The sequence below is a fragment of the Elephantulus edwardii genome, unplaced genomic scaffold, assembly GCF_000299155.1.
Source record: "Elephantulus edwardii isolate Elephantulus edwardi_28Jun2011 unplaced genomic scaffold, EleEdw1.0 scaffold00090, whole genome shotgun sequence".
NCBI classification, from domain to species: Eukaryota; Metazoa; Chordata; class Mammalia; order Macroscelidea; family Macroscelididae; genus Elephantulus; species Elephantulus edwardii.
In genome coordinates this window covers 14003473-14012408 of record NW_006399840.1, presented here as the reverse complement: position 1 = coordinate 14012408, position 8936 = coordinate 14003473, and the positions used below count along the sequence as shown (strand labels likewise).

The window sequence follows — 8936 nt, the reverse complement described above, 5'->3', positions numbered from 1 at the left end:
GATCTGCACAGCCTTCATGGGCCTGGCCTCTGAGGGACATCACAGCTCAGTGGGATGGCACATGTCAGCTGAGATCAGCTTAGTGGCGTTGGGGGCACCTAGGGAATTGCTAGGCCTAATCAAGGGGGGCTGTCCCACTCTGGGCACCTCTCCCATCATTGAGGCCAGCAAAGGGCCAGGAGGTTGCACAGCGTGGTATCTGAAGGACAGAGGGGCTTCTGTATAAGTGGTCAATTACCTCACAGATTGGCAGCCTCGTTGATTTCTTTAAGATAATGGAATCCTGTTCGACTATGATTCATAGGATGACGTTTGAAAAGAAAGTAAAGGAGGTATAAAGATGGCAGTTTGTGCAATTCAAGTCCTCTCAGCAGACAATGCAAGAATGGAATGAATCATTCCAGGAGAGAAGCATTTCTACATTATATCAGTGAATGCAGCTGAAAGACAAAGGGGCTGGTTGCTCTGAGGAGCTCTAAAGCCTGTTTGGCTCATAAAAAGAAAGGGAAATAAGTGAAATCAGTGAATCTTTGAAAAGCAAAATGTCTGAACTTTGCCATTACTGTACCTCTTAACGCAGTGGATTCAGACTATCCAGGAATTTGTTTACCGCAAGGAGGCTCACTCAGCTCCTAGTGTAGTGAACGTGAATGAAGCGTCTTCTCTGCTTAGGAGCATGTGTAATACATTAATCACAACACTGGAGGAGTATGTCAAGATAGCAAATGCCAAGTTTAAACCTGAGATGTTCCAGTTGCCCCATCCAGATACTTTAGCTCGTCCTATGTTACTTTCTCCCATTCAGATGATGAAGTGTGCCGTCAACCACCCTGCTACTTGTAGTCCAGAGAGGAGTTGTTGTTGTTAGGTGTCCTGAAGTCAAGTATGACTCACAGTGACCCTATGGAACAGCAGATCTGAACTCTGTTGTATCCTGCACTACTTTCACACTTCCTGACAACATTGAGCCCATTGTGACAGTCACCTTGTCAATCTACCTGGTTGAAGTCTTCCTCTCCTTTGCCAACCTTCCACTCCTTCAGGCATCATGTCCCTCACCAACGAATAGCTCCCCCTCCTAGAAACAAGCCTGAAATATGTGAGGCGAAGCCTCATTATCTTTGCCTCCAAAGAGCACTCTGGTTGCCCCCTTTCCAAGACATATTTATTTGTTCTTTTGGCAGTCCATGGTATGTCCAGTGCTCTCTCTCATGGTATGTTCATGTTCTCTAACACAACTCAAAGGCTTCAATTCTTCTGTCTTTTGTGTTCATTGTCCAGCTTTCAGATGCATAACAGGTGATCAGAAAGACCATGGCCTGAATCAGACGTGCTTTAGTCCTCAAACTGGTATCATTACTCCTTGATAATTTGGAGAGGTACCTATATGCAAACTTTCCCAATGTAATACGTCTCCTGGTTTCCTGACTGCAAGTACCAAGGAGAGGCTTAGCCACCCCATAAAAGAATCAACGTCTACATTTCACTCACTCACCCAGAAGTCCTGAAGAACCTACTCAGATAGATTCTTGTAATGATATCCCCACACCCCGAAGAGTCACCATTCAAGGTATAAACTTCATGGAGGTTTGACATCAGTGTCCATTCCTAAAGAAAACAAATATATGGCCAATAAGACAATGGAATTGGAATATCCTCGTCCGTCCTTCTCTTCCTGAGGAAATGGAAGTGTCTAGCTTCCTCTACATGCTGTTATGCAAAAGCTTATGTAAATTAAACTTGTTATGGGAAGTAGCTTTCCCCTTTATAAAGGATATCTCTGTACTTTATAGAATATTGCATTATATTTTGAGGGGAATTTTATCTTTATATAGTTGATTTGCAAGAATATTGTTTTAACAACATCACAGTATGAATGTGCATATTTTTAAAAAATAAACAAACAGCAAATGATAGTAGTGTAACATTTTCACATCCGCAAGGACAAATGTAAATATTTTCTGGAAAAAAAAGGAAAAAACCCCAAAACCAAATGGTGAGGGACTGATAGTGTGGTAAAGTGTGCATTATAGGTTATAAATATGAAATCTTATGGACACAAGTTTTGTTTGATAGAAGTATGATATAGATGTGTGTGTGTGTATATATATAGTTATTGTTATTATCTAGTTGTTATATATATTATTATTATCTAGTTATTATATATATATATATATAGTTACTGTTGTTGTTATGTGCCATCAAGTCACTTGCAACTCATAGCAACCCTATGCACAACAGCTCTTAATCCCTCCCTCTCCTGAGCCATTCTCACTATTTATGACACATCTACCCCCTTTACTCCAGTTACTGTGTTAATCCATCTCATCCATGGCTTTCCTTTCCTGCACTGTCGCTCTGCCCTTCCAAGCCCTGAAATTAGCTCTATCCTGTGTCAACCTCAATGTCTTCAACACACTTATCCTCATAACCCCAGTCACTGAATCCATCTATCTCATCAAGCGTCTTACTCTCTTGTGCTGTCCCTCCACTCTTCCAAGTATGATGTTGTTCTCCAAGGACTAGTCCCTCCTGGCCACATGCCCAAAATATGTGAGACTGAGCTTCAAGATTCTTGCCTCCAAGGAGCAACCTGGTTCCACTCTCTCCAGGACAGACCTGTTGTCTTGGCAGTCCACGGTATGTTTAGTACTCTCCTCCAGCATCAAAATTCAAAAGTACAGATTTTTCTTCTGTTATCCTTAATCATTGTCCAGCTCTCTCATGCATAGCAAGTAATTCCAAAGACCATGGTCTGGATCAGATGCACCTTAAGTCTCCAGACTTAACATCATTGTTCTTCAGCACTTAGAAAGGTCCCTGACAACAGATTTACCCAGTACAATTAATCTTTTGATTTCCTGACTGCTGGTGCCAAGAATGTTGATTGTGGAGTTAGGCAAACTGAAATTGTTAACCTTAATCTCTTCATCATAATGCTGGCAAATTGGCACAAAGGTGAGAATATTTTTATTTTTATTTATTTATTTATTTTTTATGTTGAGCTTCAGTCCATATTGGAGACTGAAGTCCTTGACCTTCAATAAATGCTTTGGGTCCGCTTCAGTTTTGGCAAACAAGGTCGTATCATCTGCATAGCATAGGTTGTTGATAAGTCTTCCTCCAATGTTGACGTCACATTCCTTTTCATAAAGTCTATCCTCCTGAATGAACTGTTCCACATATAGACTGAAAAGGTATGGGGACAAGATGTTTCCCTGATGCACTCCTTTTCTGATTCTGAACCAAGAATATTTCCATGCTCTGTTCTGAACACTGCTTCCTGGTCCAAGTATAGGTTTCATATGAACACAATCAAGTGTTTAGGAATTTCCATTATTCTCAAGGTTAGCCACAGTTTGTGGTGGTACACAAGGTCAAATACCTTTGCATAGTCAATGAAACACAGATAGATATTCTTCTTGTACTCTCTGCTTTCAGCCAAGACCCAAATGACCTTGACTACAATGTCTTTAATCTCATGGAATCATCTAAACCCAGCTCGCATTTCTAATAGCACTCCATGGATGAATTATTCCAGTCATTTTTTAATAATCTTTATCAGGATTTTGCTTGTTTATTATGTCAGTGATATGGTCTGATAATTTCCACTATAAGTTGGATCACCTTTTTTTTTTAGAATGAATATAAATATGGATCTCTTCTAGTCATTTGTCCTCAAGTTTTTTTGCATAATCTGATGAGCACATCCAGGGTGACATCTGTTTGTCAAGATAATGTCAATTGGTATTCCTGGGGCCTTATTTTTTGCCAATTCCTTCAGAGCAGCTTGAACATTCTTCTTCATTATCATTGCCTCCTAATCACATGTCATTTCAGGAAACTCTCTGTCAGTGAATTCTTTTTATTATAGAGACTCTGCATTAATCCTTTCATTTTCTTTTGATGCCTCTTGGATCATTTAATTACTATAGCATCCTAAAGTATTGCAACTTGAGGCTTAAATTTGCTTTTCACTTCCTTCAGCTTAAGCAATGCCAAACAAGGTCCTCCCTTTTGACGTTCCAACCCCAGCTCTTTGCACATTTAATTATAATACTTTGTTTTCTGTTTTCCAGCTGCACTTTGACATCTTCTGTTCAGCTCCTTAACGTCCTGATTTCTTCCCTTTGTTTTGGCTTCTCAGCATTCTCCAGCAGTATTCAGAGTCTCTTCCAACATCCATCTCGGTCTTTTCTTCTCCTCTGTCATTGTAATTCTTCATGATGATATTCTTAATATCCTACTACAACTCGTCTGGGTTTGTTCATTAGTATTCATGGCCTCAAACCTGTTTCTGAGATAGCTTTTAAACATGGATGGGATGGACTCAAGATCAAATTTTTGTTCTTGTGAATTTGCATGTAAATAATTTGATATCTTTTCACAACCAGCACCTAGCCTAGTTTTCACAACTGATATTGAACATCTCTAATGATTTTTCCACATACGTAATCAATCTGATTCATATATATATAATTGTGCCACTGACAAAATAGTAATTATATTACAGCTAAAAATGAGTTCTGATTGCATTTCAATGGTGATTGCATTGTATTCTTTTAAGCCCAAAGGAAACATTTAACGTTCTAAGTATTTTGAGCTCAATTGCATGAAACATTTCTTTAAAAGTAAACTATGCTTTTCTTCATATGTGAAATTGACATTATTCTTTTGTTAGTACCAAATGTTGCATTAAAATATTTAATTTCTATTAATTTATTTTTCTGTTGAATAAAAAAATCTAACTTTTTGGCCTAATCAAATTTAAGATGTGTACACATTGTTACTTACATTGTTCTAGACATAAAGTTTAATGTTATGGTGGCCTTGCTCACTTATAAGAAGAAAAAAAAATTACTTTCAATGAAGAAGAGGAAACAAAACAAAATAACATATTTTTTTAAAAAAAATTAAAAACAGCTTAAGCCACTGCTGCAGTCACTGTGTTGGTCCATTTTAATGACAGTCTTTCCTTAGCTCATCTTTCACTTTTCCAAGGACCCTCTCTTGCTTTCTTTTTCTTACTCTCACTGCAGTCAAGTTGGAACTGACTCATAACAGATCTGCCATTGATTTTCTTTTCTCTTTTTTGCCATTGAGTTTCTGATGCTGTAAGTGGCCCATGTTTCTTCTGCAGAGTGGTGGATTGAACTTCCAGAGAGTCATGATCTTTGAGATAGCAATAAAAATCCTTGTGGGTTACAATACCAGAGCTCCCCTTTCCAAGGACTGGCCCTTCTTGGTAACATGCTCATTAATATGAGACTAAATATTACCATCCTTTCTCTAATGAACGCTCTAACTGCATTTCTTCTGAGACAGATATGTTTGCTCTTTGCCCTGATATATTCAGTTATCTTCACCATCACAACACAGATTCAATCTCATGATAAAGAAAATAAAAATGTTCAAAAATGAACCAATAAGCAACATCATGGTAGATAAAGAATAAAGTTTTCAAAGATTTCATTTTAGTTGGTGCCACAATCCGTATCCATGGAAGGAATAGTCACAAAAACCAAGTGGTGTGGCAAAAAGAGGTGCTGCTTGGCAGGAAGAGGCACTGTGCCCACAATACATTGGGGGAAGCACTGTTGTCTAGATATACCACATGGGACTCCTTAAGCTCAAGTGGAAGGGACCAGGACAGCTCACTGAGGCAGAAACCCCAGTTCTGGAAGGAAACAACAGGCTTCCTTGTTTAACATTCAGGTACTTTGAAGGAAACACTGTTGTCTAAATACACTATGTGGAACCCCTTAAGCTCAAGTAGAAGAGAAAAAGACATTTCAAGTGAGGCAGAGACAGCAGTTCTGGAAGGGAACAACAGGCTTCCTTGTTTGCCATTCAATTATTTTGGGGAAACACTTCTGTTGAGCCTTCTGCCCTATGGGCCTTGGACCAAGAAGGAAGCACAAATAACAGGTCCTTCATAAAACATTGCCATAAGTGGGTTACTGTATAGTTACAGTGCCCTAACAGCTACTAAAAATGAGACTCAGATAATGTCAAGAATCTACAGTCTGCTTCAGTCATCATGAAAAAACAAAATAACCCTTCTCCTAAAAAAGCAGACCCAATGAATACCCCAATAGAGAGAATCAGAAGAAATATGTTAATGTGGAGTTTTGTTCCCCCCCATACTATTATGATTTTATTTGTTAAGTTGCAGAGCCACAAGATCACATTACTGAAGGAAAAATAAACCACGAGTTTTTTTAATCCTTTTTGTTTCTTTAAGTTGAAGGCACCCTATAGTCATAAGCAGTACACAACATAAAATATTTTGATGTGGAGTTCTTTGAACAGCTACAGAAGAAGATGTAAAGGATAAAAACAAAACAAAACAAAACAACAACAAGGTAAAACACAAAACACAGTTAAGAGAGCAAATACTCCAGAGACAATAATCCAGAAGAAATATATTGATGAGAAGCAACTTGAACATCTGTGGGACAAAATGCAAAAAAATGGAAGAAAGAACTGATACTATAGATAAAGAGGTACAAGAACTTAAAAAATCATCATAAGACAGAGAAGGTACAGCCAACACAGTACTGGAAATAACAGAAAAGCAAGAAAATGCAATCCAGACTATTAAGACAGGAATAGCAGAAGTGTCCAACACACTAATAGCACTGAAATGTGGAACTGAAGAGATGAAAGAGAGAATCAGTGATCTGGAAGACAAGAACTTCACTGGAAACATACTAGAAAAAAACAACAAACATTAGAAATGAGAAGCAAAGAAAATGAAGAAAATATTAGAATCATGTGGGATGACATCAAAAGAAATAACATGCATATGAGTGGAATTCCAGAACATGGGAGTGACAGGGAAATCACTGAGAAAATGATGGAAGAAGTACTAGAAAAAAACTTCCAAGTTATTTTGAAGAATGGGGAAATTCACATTCAAGAAGCACAGCAAACACCTAGTAGACTAGACCCCAAAAGAAAAACATCAAGATATAACATAGTCAAATTCTCCAAGTTAATAGATAAAGATAGAATTCTAACAGCAGCAAGTGAAAAACAAAGAATCACCTATAGGGAAACAATTAGACTTAAGTTCTGATTGATTTCTCAGCAGAAACCATGAGACAATGGGATGGCATATAAAGAAAGTTGAAAGAAAACAGTTGCCAGAAAGGGATCCTATACCCAGCAAAGCTCTCCATAAAATATGAAGGAGAAATTAGATCCTTTGCAGAAAAGAAGGAATATAAGGAATTTGTGAAAACAAGATCAAAACTACAAGAAATTTTAGGTGAAATCCTTCACACAGATACACCAAAAGAAAGTGGATGGACCCTAGTAACCAGAAACAACAGAAAAAGTAGCATAAGCAAATGGCAAAGGTAAAATCTGGGCTGACAATAATCACAATTAAATACACCAATTAAGGAAAAAGAGTAGCAAAATGGATTTTTAAAAAGCGCCTATCAATAGATTGCCTACAAGAGTTGTTATGTACCATCGAATTGCAACCGACTCATAGCTAACCCTCCGTTAGGTTTTCAGAGACAGTTAATCACAAGGGAGGAGATTGCTCATCTTTATCCCATGGAACCGCTGGTGGGATTAGAACTGCATCTCTTCAGGATTGCAATGCAACTTCTTGTAGCTTAGTGATTATTGTCACACTTCATGTGAATGGACTAAATGCACCACTTAAGAGAAAAAGAATGGATTAAAAAACAAAGCCCATTAACACATTGTCTACAAGAGACACATTTTAAAAGAGAAGAGAAAGACAGACTCAAAATAAAGCCTGGAAAGAAATATACCAAGCAAATGGCAACCTCAAAAAAGTAGGAGTGGCAATACTAATCTCTGATAAAACAGACTTCAAACTGAAAACCACTATCAAAGATCTGAAAGGGGAATATATACTGATTAAAGGCACAATAGATCAAGAAGACATGGCCTTGGTTGACATTTATGCACCAAATGATACACTTGCAAAAATATATAAACAATGGTTAACAGAATTGAAGACATAAATAGACAGCATCACTATAATAGAGGCAGGAGATTTCTACACGCTACTATTACCAAAGGATAGGTCAACTCAAAAGAAACTCAAAAAAGATGCAGAAGATCTAAACTATACAATCAGCCAACTCTACCTGTATTCAGGGTACAGCACCCAACTAAAACTCAATTCACTTTCTTCATCAGTGCACATGGTACATTTTCCAGAACTGATCACATACTAGGACACAAAGCAAACATCAACAAATTAAAAAATATTGAAATAATACAAAATATCTTCTCAGACTACAACTCCATAAAACTAGAAATTAACCACAGGAGGATAAAACTTACAAAACCAACCATGTGAAAACTGAATACTCTTTTCAAGAACATGAGTGGGTTATAAGATAAATAAAGAATGAAATAAAAAGTTCTTTGAAATAAATGAAAATACAACATACCAAAACCTCTGGGATGCAGCTAAGGCAGTCATCAGGGAGCAGTTCATATCAATAAGTACACACATAAAAAAGGAAGAAAGAAGAAGAATCAATGATCTAATTAAACACCTTCATCAACTAGAAAAAGAACAACAATCTAATCCTACAGCCTCTAAAAGAAAAGACATTTTAAGGACAAGAACCAAAATCAATGAGCTAGAAAACAGAAAAACAATTGAAACCATTAATAAGATCAGGAGCTGGTTTTTCAAAAGGGTCAATAAAATTGAGAAACCACTGGCAAACTTAACAAAAGAGGGAAAAAGAAGACAGATAACTTGATCAAGAAATGAAAGAGGTGACATCACAACAGAGCCAGATTAAATGAAACCAGTAATATCAGAATACTATGAAAAGCAAAGCACTCCTTAAGAATAGAAGAACGGTAGGAGGTATCTCACTCCCTGATTTCAAATCCTACTACACTGCCATAGTGGTAAAGACAGCATGGTA

The 8936-nt window shown here is 37.4% G+C and overlaps 1 pseudogene; it reads left to right on the top strand.

Annotated features, from left to right (window-relative positions):
* Positions 1-205: 205 nt before the first annotated feature.
* LOC102843817 lies at positions 206-1679 on the top strand (annotated as a pseudogene).
* The last annotated feature ends 7257 nt before the right edge of the window (positions 1680-8936 follow it).